The sequence below is a fragment of the Chiloscyllium plagiosum genome, chromosome 40, assembly GCF_004010195.1.
Source record: "Chiloscyllium plagiosum isolate BGI_BamShark_2017 chromosome 40, ASM401019v2, whole genome shotgun sequence".
NCBI lineage: Eukaryota > Metazoa > Chordata > Chondrichthyes > Orectolobiformes > Hemiscylliidae > Chiloscyllium > Chiloscyllium plagiosum.
In genome coordinates, this window is record NC_057749.1 from 19,145,331 (window position 1) to 19,157,105 (window position 11,775).

The window sequence follows — 11,775 nt, forward strand, 5'->3', positions numbered from 1 at the left end:
AGCTGGGACTTCCGGCTCCCGGGGCTGGTGGGAGGGGGCGGTACCTGGTTGTCAGGTTACCGTCGACAGCTGGATGATTGACGGTGGACGCGGACCAATGGGCAGACGGCGGGGCGACAGGCCTCGGCGGGGCGGGAGCCAATGGCGGTGAGGCAGGGAGGCGGGACTTCCTTCCGCGGCCCCCGCCGTTTGATTGACAGGCGGCGAGCGGACGAACAGACGGCCTCTGCTCCGAGCTGTTTGGGCTTTTTTTTTAATTCAACAGCTTCCCCCCCCTCCCCTTCCCCTTCCCCCTTCCACCGGGCCGGAGGGATTACTCCCGGCGGCGGTGCCGCTTCTTCCCCAGAGATTGTGAGAGGCAGAGGTGAGGGAGACGACTGCATCGGGGGGGTGGGAGCGGTGAGTGAAAGGCGCGGGCTGTGTGTGTGTGTGTGTGTGAGAGAGACACAGAGAGTGAGTGAGTGAGAGCGGGGCTGAGGTGTTCGCCGCCGCCGCCGCCGCCGCCGGGCGCCCTGGGGGCTGGCCTGCGATGCTCGCTTGGTGTGTGAGGGGAGGGGAGGCGAGCCGAGCCGCGGCCTGCACAACAATCGGCGCCTCGGGTTCGCGTTCTGAGAGAAGGGAGAGCCCGATCGGAGTGGGCTTGGAGGTGGTGGGGGGGGGTCTGGATTTGAGGGCATCCGAGGAGAGAAAGGGGCCGGAGGCGAGCTGGGGATTGGCGCTGAGGGCATCCGAGGAGGAGCCTGCACAGGGAAGGGGAGGGTACAGAGGACGGCCCTGCTTTCCTGGCCAAGGGGGGAGGTGGGGTGGATTTACCGGGGGAGGGTGGGGGGGCTGCTGCTGCTGTCCTCTGCTTTTCGGTCCGTTTGTGGACGGGGCACCGAGGGAGGGATCTGAACCAGGCCGGGTGGGAGGTGGGTGGAGACTGAATACGTTTAGGGGCACGGCTAGTGATTTGGGGAGGAGCTGAGGGTGGCCAGCGGCAATCGGGACGGAAAGAGAGATTTGACTGTGGGGCTGAGGCTTGACTCTGGGGCTCACCCCCTCATAAAACTTGTTATTGTCAAACTGGGCGAGACGTGTGAGGAACGGGGCTGATGTCTGGGGGTTCAGGTGGAACAGAATAAGCGCCCCGGCGCCTTCTTGGAGAGTCTAAAGTGCAATCAGAAAATCAGGGTAGAAGACGCGCAGCAAACAGGTTCGTCCTTGCGACTGAGTTTCTCATGAGTCAAGCTAAACGTTCACCAACTGAACTGCCACTTTGTCCTTTTTTAGATGCTGACGGGTCTAGGTAAAAGTGCCCAGTAATGATCCCCCGTGTCTCCCTTCCATTGAGTGTTAAAGATTAGGGGTGACTGGGGTGGACAAAGTTAAAAATCGCACAACACCTGTTATAGTCCCAACAGGTTTATTTGGAAGCACTAGCTTTCAGAGTGCCGCTCCTTCATCAAGTGGTAGTAGATTAGGAAGAATTTATTTGAGCAAGAGCAGGGAAGCACTCTCCAGTTTTCTTGCCAACATTTATGCCTCTACCAAAAAACAGTAAAATGGTTTGTATGGTCATTTAACTTGCTGTTTGTTTATGGCAGCTAGTTAACAGTTTTCTCAATTAGAACAATGTCCACAATTTATTAGCTGCACATTGCATTGAAATGTGATCAAAGGCACCTTATAAATGCAAGTGTATTCCTAGTTGCAGTTTCTCAGGATGTTTAAGGAAACACCTTTGTGGTCTTTTTGAAAATTCTTCAATATAGAACATTACAAGTAAAAACTCAGTAATCTAATTAACTTTCTACACAAACATAAGATGTCTTCAGGTAAGAATAGTTGAGTAATACACAGAAGAGAAATAACGGTGTGCATCTGGGATTGCTGTACACAAGAATATGTGGAGTGGACTGTAGTGCAGAGGATCCTGGGCAATGATTGTAGGGTGGGGGCAAGACTGAAGTTTAAGGCGGAATTAATAAGAAGTAGATTCAGGACGAAAGGATCTGGATGCTGAACATAAAGTTGCAGCAATTACTTCATCCCTCAATACAATGAATAGATCTGTTGTTTTCAGAATAACTGGAGAAAAGATGGCATTATTTCCATTTGTTAAAGTTCCTCAGTCAAAGTGTTAAGCTTTATGGCCAATGTGGCAGTGTGCCCATCTAACCCTCCAGTAAACACCTTACACCTCTATTGGAACATAAAGTAATCAGTACTGATCAGGTTGATGCAGAGTTAAGAGAATGTGTTGCTGGAAAAGCACAGCAGGCCTGATGAAAAGTTCCGGCCTGAAACGTCGCTTTTCCTGCTCGTTGGATGCTGCCTGACCTGCTGTGCTTTTCCACAACACACTCTCAACTCTGATCTCCAGTATCTACAGACCTCATGGTCTCCTCCTGATGCATAGATAGATTTCCAGCTTGATTTTGTATTTAACTGTCACTACAGAATGGTGTGGTCCGTAATAGTGTAAGAAGTAACTCTAAATTGGACAGCAGCGCTTGATTTTTAAGTTTACTTGTGCTGTGTTTTATAGTTATTCACTGCATCATCTCTGGTGCTGGTGAGTTGCTGATGTGGGTTCACCTCAGGTCCATTAAATTACACATTCCAAGTTATGATTATAGCTAGGTTTTTCTAAATTCTATGGACTTATGGAATAATGCAGTGTTGTACACCTATTTGGTATGTTTAATATGAGGAGCTTCATGTGTCAGTTGGGAGATTCAAATGCACTAAAGTGTATTGGTTAGTGAAATGTTGTATTTGTAGACTTCATCGAAGAGTGGAAGAATTAATAGACATTGCAAATGAGGCTGGGATTATAGTAAATAGATTTGTCAGGCAAGGATGGCCAATGAGATTGTCCAGTTTAAAGCTTGAAAAAGAAAAGGGAGCTGGACTACTCTGATAAATGTTTGGTAGGAGGAGAAGCAGCAACAGCTTGTATCTATATAGTGCCTTTCATGCAATTTAAGCAGTCCTTTCACTGGACCATTGTAAAACAAGCATTGACCCCGGGTCACAACGTCATATTAAGGCTGACGACCAAAAGCTAGGCTGAGAAAATAAGTTTTAAGGAATTTTTTTTAGGAGGATAAGGGAGTTGGACAGGTGTACAATCATGGGTATTCAAGAGGCCAGAAGTTATGAATAATGAAGCTTTAAGGGTTCTGGGTCTGGATGAGATTACAGAGATTAAAAAGTGTAAATTGTGCTGTTTTTGTTTATTTGGGGATCAACATTGTATATTAATTCAAAGATAATTGCTGAATGCTTCCACTTGTGTCTTATTTTGGAATTGAATGTGAACTTTTCTTTCATAGAAAATTGTTTTATATAAAGATTTTTCATATGTTTTTCATTTAGTTATCGATATAAGGTTTAGTTAACAGACTTGTTGTGATAGTGAGATGATGCCAACAGTGAGCACCAAACCTTTAGAAAAACTTGTGTGAAATGATTCCTATTCAGATTAACACAGTAAACTGAGATCATGGCAGCTGTTCAGTGCTGTCTAATATATATATTGGATTGACTGGTGATTTGAGAATATAATGGTCATCTCTGTTTGTGATTACAAACAACTTCTAATTTCCTATGTTTCAACATCAAGTCGTCAGTTTCTATTTTACCTGCCCGAAATGCAACTTTGTGACCTTTGATGAACAGAAGAATTTTACAACAAACCACTTTTGTTGCCTTCTGTCACTGTATATGGTGTAAAAGGAAGCTGAAAAGTAAACCCCTGAAGGATGTCTCACTGATTCTTGTAGTACTGCCATTTATCTTTGAAAGGCTGAGAATGCCATGTTGAATTTGTCAACTTGTTTTACTCTTGTGCCATAGAGTATAGTTTTGTCATCTAATCTTTGATCCATATCCATAGTGAATGGTGTGTTTTTATGTGTCTCATTTTAATGTAGGAGTATCACAGTTTATTGTTTAATATTCTGGCAACCATATTATTGAAAAATGATGGTGACTATAAACAAAATTTAACGTGTTTCTCCTTTTGCATTTGGATGAATTTTTGTGCAAAGGGAGTAGAGCAAATTTCTGCCTTTCCATTCTCAATATGTGATGTCTCTGAACCAGTGTATTACAAGTTATGCAGACTAAAGTTCAAATGTGTTTTGATTTAGAAATGTCTTTTAGAAGGACACCTACTGTAACAGAAGGGCAATCTCATTCTCAACAACAGATATGCCACAACGTCTTGATTGACGTTACCAGTGTAGTGCTGGTTAGCTGCTTATTTTTGTGAGTTTTCCCAGTGCAATCTCGAGAAAGGATATAAAATATTCAGGCTTTCTGTCTGGGAAACGAGAGTATTGTCATGCATTGTTTGTATTACATTACCTGTTTGCACAAACCTGCTTGGAGAAGTTACTAAGTATTGAACAAAAGAATACAAAGTAACTAACTTTCAAGTTTCCTCAGCTAGTAACTGTGTCTGATTAAATTATATTAAAAGATAGTTATTTTAGTGAGGTTCTTTGATTGTAAATAATAGTCAGGGAAATACATTGTTATGTGGTTGGTAATGTGGAAACTTATGATGTAAATGACGGAAGTTTCTTGTGTCTAGGCCCACTTAAAGTTTTTGTTGTGACAGCTGATGAAACGAGTCATGCAACAGGCAGTGGGTGGAACCTAATATGCAGATTATAAAGTTTAGTTGACACTTAGAGTGCCGATACTTGGTTACGTAGATGTGCAGGACTATCAGAGCCATGTTACTGACTTCTGCCTTCCTGCTGCATTTTTGTTTGGGTAACTGGTATGTTGGAGTTTAGAAGAGTAAGAGGTGATTTGATTGAAACATATAAGATCCTGAGGGGTGTGGACAATGTAGAAAGAGTGTTTTCTCTTGTGGCAGAACTTAGATCTAGAGGTTACAGTTTTAAAAAATAAAGGATTGCCCATTTAAGACAGATGAGTAGAGTTTTTTATCTCATAATGGGTGGTGAATCTTTGGAACTTCGTTTGTAAGGAGGTAGAAGCAGAACATTTGAATATTGTTAAAGCAGTGGTAGATATATTCTTCATAAACAAGGTTATCCAGAGTATGGAGGAATGTGGTGTAATCAGATCACCTATGATCCTGTTGAGTGGCTTCACATTTACTTCTAATTCATGTGTGTGTGCTTACTGTTTAAACTTCAGATTTACATTTTACCTGTGGAATATTTGGAAAAGCAGGCAATCCTTGGGGTTGTAGTTTTCCATTCTCCATGTGGACTGCAGTATCAATAATGTGGCAGTTATGCAGCTATTTCAGCACTATACTGGCGATTCTAAAAGTGCTTTGAATGTATTCTCATGCAGATATTCTCCATGTATCTGTGTGCTTATTTAACAATGAAGAGTCAGAAATGTTTTGAACATTTTGCTTTTTGTCTTACTGATTTTAGCAGTAATTGCATAAAAAGGTTAAATCTAAGAATCAAATATCTGCCTGGTATTGGTATCTGTGACTCATTTTTTATTTAGGAAATACAATCAGCAACATCTGTATTCCTAATTAACCACACGTGGCTAATATATTGCACACTGCTGTGCTAAGGCATACACTCCACAGACCTCTATAACCATCAACTGTTATCATTAATTTTGATGCTGAGCCAACGTTTTCAGTGAAGTGGTGTTACTTTTTCATATTTTGGAGTACTTTTCCCTTGGCTGCAGTGGTCTGGAGGCCACATGAAGTTTATTGACATCTGATCAATGTCACTATTTCAGAGTTGGTTCACTTTAAGGCCTGTTTCTCTCCATTCACTTGTCAGTTGATCACAGATGCACAATAATATCAACTGTGAATTTACCAGGTAATATATTTGCTGCAACCCTGACCACAGAAATGGCATGGCATAAAAATTTTGGAGTTCAATTACTTGGACCATGAGCACCGTTCTGATTATGCCCTTTACATGAATCCGATTGAACAAAAAGAAAATAAATTATTCTTCTCTTAGTACCTCTTATTTCTATCCCGCCACATCGCAGACCTTTGCAATGTATGTGTGGAGAAGTTTACAACAGCATGTTACATTTATATAGCATCAATAATGTAATAAAATGTCCCTCAGGAAGAAAATGCTTCTCTGTGGCATTATAAAATGCTGATCCATGTTGGTATAATATATTAGATCAGATGATTAAAGGTTTGGTCAAATAGAGAGTTTTTAAGGCTCTGCTTCCCAAACCTTTACCCAGTACTACCCAATTTTAATGCATCAGACTTCATATGACTCCAGAGTGTAAATTTGCAGGTACAGAAGATCCATTGGGCAGACTTGAGGAATGGAATGGGTTAGTTTTAGTTCTTGATTGGGGGTGGGGAGGGTATGTGGCAAGGTCGGCAAATTGGAGTTGAGAGTTGGGGGAAGTTGATGGAAAAGGCAGGATTCCTCAAAATAAAACTTAAACATTTATTTTTTTACGCACTTATAGTATTTTGCAGCAGCACTCGTGCTTATGAGAGCACTGCAGTATGCCAGTTGAAAAAAACAGCTATTTAAAGGCTTGAAGCTGTTAGCCCTCACTCACTTGGCTGCTGTTATTCCTCTGAGCATGACACTCTAAAATCCTATCTTAGGATTCCTCCAATGATATAACACAAGAGTTTTTGAAATACTAATTTAAGGGTTGTCTTAAAAAGAGCAAAGCGCAGTAGAAAAGTGCAACGTGGAACTCTGTAGTTAGGCTTTGTGAAATCCATGCTGTTCCATTCTCTTTGCAACATGCACTGAAACATTTTTAAAAACGTGACGGGCGAAATTTATAAAGGGGTTAGCTGGATTTGAGTTGAGGTGGTATATATTGTTTGGTCATCTTTAAACCTTCCTTCAAAAAGTGAGCAATGTATGTCAATCTGGTGAATTACTGCCATTCAATCCAAAGAAAGCACATGGCAGGGGTTTATACCTCATTGGACTCTCTTCAGGTTTGTGCTTTTTGAGGGCTGTATTCATCCAGTATTTCATTCTGTTATTCTGCTGTTAGCTTGTCGTTCAACTTTGATTAGCTGATAATGAACTGGTAAATTACTTGATGACACTAAAGCTAAATTTTAGTGTGAAACAACTACCCAACATAATAAAACTGCATAAAGCATTTCAACAGCCTCCTTAAACAGAAACTGTTAAGGTTATTTCTAAAACTTTAATAGTCTTGATGTTTGTCAAAATTGAAATATTGTCACTTTTGCTGTAGGAATATTGTTGCTGAATGACCGGCATCAAAAGTTGTACTAATAGTTACAATGGTGTTCTTTAGTAATTACTGAAGTGTTTATTACATTTTTTATGACAGTATAAGAACTTGACTGCTGAGAATGAAGTAGATGAGTGCAGTAGACTTAGGAAGTTACCCCATATAATTCAAAGTTCCAATTTAAAGTTACAGTAGTATGTTTATGTATAAATACTTTGTGTTATAATGAAGTTTGAAAATGTATTAACATGTTTACTTTTTGTTTATTGGTAAGACACAATTCTGCTAATTAATCTGTGATTTTTGGGATTGCATCTCTTATTTGAAATCAAGGGAAACATTATCAGAGGGTACAGAGATGGGGGTGAGGAAAGGAAATTCACCAGTACAAGAAAAGGCATGTTACTCAATCACTCAGACGAGCATCTCTAGTTAGAATGCATGTCTGTCAAAAACCTTTTGGGCACTCCAGCATTTTAGTTTCCAACAATAAAGCCAATAAGGATGAAACCCTTTTTAAAAGTTAGATTTGGGTGGAATATCATGGTTTGCAAGGTGCCATTTTGTGCATTCCTGCCTCTGAAATATAACCATGCTGCCTTCATCCTGTCTTGTTCCAAGTTCCCATAATTCTAGCCCTACCTATATTTGTTTCTGTCTATGAATGTATTTTTAAAAAATCCTCATTCATAGGTCCTTTTGTAGCTTTCCCTTTTTCTGTCCTGCTCTTCATTTCCTCATTCTGGCTGCTTTGTAATACTTGGCAGAGCATTCAAACCTCCACACTTCAACTCATTTGGCCTCTTCCTCATGTTCAGAAGCCTATTCAACCTTTGGGCACTTTCCAGCTTGGCATTTGTTTTTTCCAGATCCCCTTGTTTAAAAGAACATTGAATTGGTTCACTACTACACGAAAGACAGTATATAAGTGGACATTGTAGTCCAGTAACTTCAGAATTTTTTTTATGTTTCATGTTGTTTCGCGCAACTGCCTGTGTGGCATTTGCACATTCTCCCCGTGTCTATGTGGGTTTCCTCCGGATGCACTGGTTTTCTCCCACAATCCAAAGGTGTACAGGTTAGGTGAATTGGCTGTGCCAAATTGCCCATAGTGTTCAGGGATGTATGGGTTGAGTGCATTTGTCAGGGGTAAATGTAGAGGGGTTGAGGAATGGGTCTGGGTGGGTTACTCTTCAGAGGGATGATGTGGACTTGTTGGGCCAAATGGCCTGTTTCCATACTGTAGGGATTCTATATTCTGGAGCGATTGTAAAAATTTACATTCTAGCCCTGAGAACGAATGTTGACACTACATTCAAGAATTTGAGTGCTCACTGTCGGTTAACACTTCAACCTGAGAGAGTACTTAATTGTCAGTGGTACTATCTATCGGTTGAGGCATTAAACTGAGGTCTTGCCTACCTATTACAGTGTATGTTACTCAAAGAAAAGTCAAGTTTTCTTTGCGTATCCTGGAGAGTCTACCTCGCAAAGTCAATTAGAGGCACAGATTAATTGATCATGCATCTTAGTTGCTACATTATGAATCTTGCTGCCTTTATTAACCTACAAATTACTGTGACTGCATCTTAGAAATAATTAAATGCTTTGAAATCATCTAATATATGATAAAATGCTATAGAAATGGAGTCATTTGGCCATTTTCTTTCAACATTTTAAAATATTGGATGTGGCTAATTTGTAATGCAATGGAGTGTGGTGTATTTCCTTATCAGAATGGAGAACAAGATTAGCCTTTGTCAGTAAAATTTTATCATGAATGTGCTATAGTTCTTATTTTCTTAAGTATGCCATGTGCAAACACCCTGTTTAGTTGAGATGACCCTTAAGCCCACGGTTCCAAATAATCACTGCACAATGTGCACTGCAATCTTTGGCAAGAAAATAAAAGTGACATGGGAGTATTAATTATCTGTTCAGGACAACACCTGGAACTTGCACTGTCTTTTATTGGTTGCTTTGTATTTTTGTTTGGAGCCTGCCTTAGAAGAATAAAATGGATTCACTGAAGGTACTGGACCAAGTTTATCATCAATATTAGATAATAAAGCATATACGATATTTAAAATACATATAGAGTACAGCCCCCGGCCTCTCTTTTTTACTCATCCTTGAAACAAATCTGTTTCTGCTTTCTTCGTAGCTGCTTCTGATATTTGGTGCTTGAACAAACTGATTCTCTTTTAACCACATCCCAAGTCAGGTGTCTCACAGGATGTAAAAACAATAAGTAATATTTCTTCCATTCATTAATCCATTTCCTTGGCAACCCTAGATCAGAGATTGAATCATGGTAATACTTTAGAGCACTTTTTTCAAAGGAAACCTAATGTCATTTGGTAACAGATTCTATAATACAAAGGGTAACTTTGAAGGAGGATCTTTGAGATTTGTTAATATTGAAATGAACAGGGTAAAGCCATGCTCAGAACAAATGTACTCTCATCAGGCTTACAGTTAAGGAGACCTGTGTAAATAGCATTTTTTTTCTCATAGTGTTACATAACCTGTGATGAACGTTGTAGCTTATTCAGTCTGTCTAAACTTGCCACTAAAAGTAAAATCCTGGATAAACTAGTACATGGAGGTGGGATATCTGCGCATGTGTTTAAAGGAGTTATGGATGGGTTTTATTTCAGAATGTTTTGTGGACTACTTAAAACAGCTTCTGATTCGGTTCATTTAAGTGTAAAATATTTGAAAGCAATAACTCCATTCAAAGACATTGAGTTGTAAGGAACCGTTGGTGAATGTTCTTTCACATTGTAAGTAAAAAGGATGCAGCAGAGCAGACAGAAATATATCTATCCTATTAAAACATTTGTGGAATAGACAGAACCCTTTAAAGAATGACCAGTTTATGACCACCTCTAACAGACTAGCGCCTGGAGCACCAACCTAATATTGGTTGCATTTTCTGGTCTTCTGCATTCTACTTATTCACATGTACAAATTAGTGTGAACTGGAGGCCTGACCTACCTCTGCAGGAGGAAGAGAAAGTCAGAGTATGATTTAGATGTTCTGGCAACAACATTGAGGAAGCTTGGAAGCTTGCTGCCATTCTTCACAAGGTAAAGCTCATGCAAGGAGAGGAAGAAGTTTTTCGAAGTTACAGGTGTACATATCTTTATTAATAATGGGAAAGTACGCTGAGGGACTGTGTAGAATGTAATTTAGAGTTTTATACATAGTCTTCAAAAGTTATAAAATGTTATTCTCAGAAATAAAAGTTAAAATTATTTGATTTAAAACACCATTTTAAATTGAATTCTGATGATTTCATCAGCAAAATAATCTCTTATATATTTATTTGTTCGAGCTGTGGACAAAGGCAGTGTTGGCATCAGTGCATATACTTTTCAGGATGAGGGCTTAAGTATCTTCAGAGGCCACACTCTCAGTCAGTATCTCCATTAAGTGATATGTTTGATATTTGCTGCTTAACTTAAGGTTTCACATGATCTAGAAATGCAACTGAGAAGAAGCTGTAAACAATGAGGTTTTTAGTTTTTCTGTTACTGACCCTCCTTTACCACTTTGTGATTTGTGCTGATATTACTGATGTTGCAAAGCTTTGATGGTATTGCATTACTGCCAAAGTGATCACAATATTGGAGTTACTGTTCTTTTTGCAAAGATCAAAAAGATCACTACCTGAAAGTGCTGCAACATGCTGGGATGTTCTGTCTATTCAAAAATGAACTCATGTCAGAAGTGTCAGAAATTGTAACTGTTGCAGTTTGTTACAAAGGTCTTTTTTTAGGTACGTGATGCTACCAGTCATTCAGCGAATGTGTTTTGAATAGAATTTAGCAAAACGTCTGTGTTGGTTCTGTAATGTTGACCATTGATTCATCTTTAATTATATAAAAATCCTTAAATGCTTGAATGTTGCATAAATAATGTCTGTATTTAGTTGACGTTTATTTTTATCCCTAGAGTAACAAGTATTTGAACTACTGAGCTATTATAATACACTTTCATCCTGTGAATTTACGTTCCGCGTTTTGGTGTAAGTTCTGGAAATTTGTGAACTAGATTCGCTTTCATATTTTTAAAATTTAATTTGGCTTGCATATGCTTTCTGCTTTGAATTGACACTTGTTTCTAGAAATTGAGACTCTTTTTGCAATGTCTTGCAGTTGGTTGTGTCTTGTCATACCATACATCGGTCCTTAGTGAAACTAGCTCATTTTATCGTACTGTTCAGCCTCAGCCACTGGCACTCTAAATTCCACAATGAAGTTGACTTGAATTCCCAGGGAATAGGGTGCTAGTCACACGTGGAGGGGTTTATTAATGTAGAGAACTGGAAGACAATGAATGTAGACAGAGCTGAAAATATGTTGCAGGAAAAGCGCAGCAGGTCAGGCAGCATCCAGGGAACAGGAGAATCGACGTTTCGGGCATAAGCCCTTCTTCAGGAATGAGGAAAGTGTGTCCAGCAGGCTAAGATAAAAGGTAGGGAGGAGGGACTTGGGGGAGGGGCGTCGGAAATGTGATAGGTAGAAAGAGGTCAAGGTGAGGGTGATAGGTCAGAC

At 40.0% G+C, this 11,775-nt stretch overlaps 1 protein-coding gene across 4 annotated transcripts in view; it reads left to right on the forward strand.

Annotated features, from left to right (window-relative positions):
• The window catches only part of sin3aa (SIN3 transcription regulator family member Aa), a 125,293-nt gene that overhangs the window by 20,016 nt on the left and 93,502 nt on the right, over nt 1–11,775 (forward strand). The window contains exon 1 of one of the 4 annotated variants that reach the window (XM_043680527.1): nt 176–399. The exons of 1 other annotated variant lie outside the window; for it this stretch is intronic. The gene's annotated coding sequence lies outside the window, so the exon portion shown is untranslated. Of the gene's footprint in view, nt 1–175; nt 400–943; nt 1,196–11,775 lie in introns of those variants that run through there. 2 more of the 4 variants (XM_043680524.1, XM_043680526.1) reach the window with 2 other exon arrangements.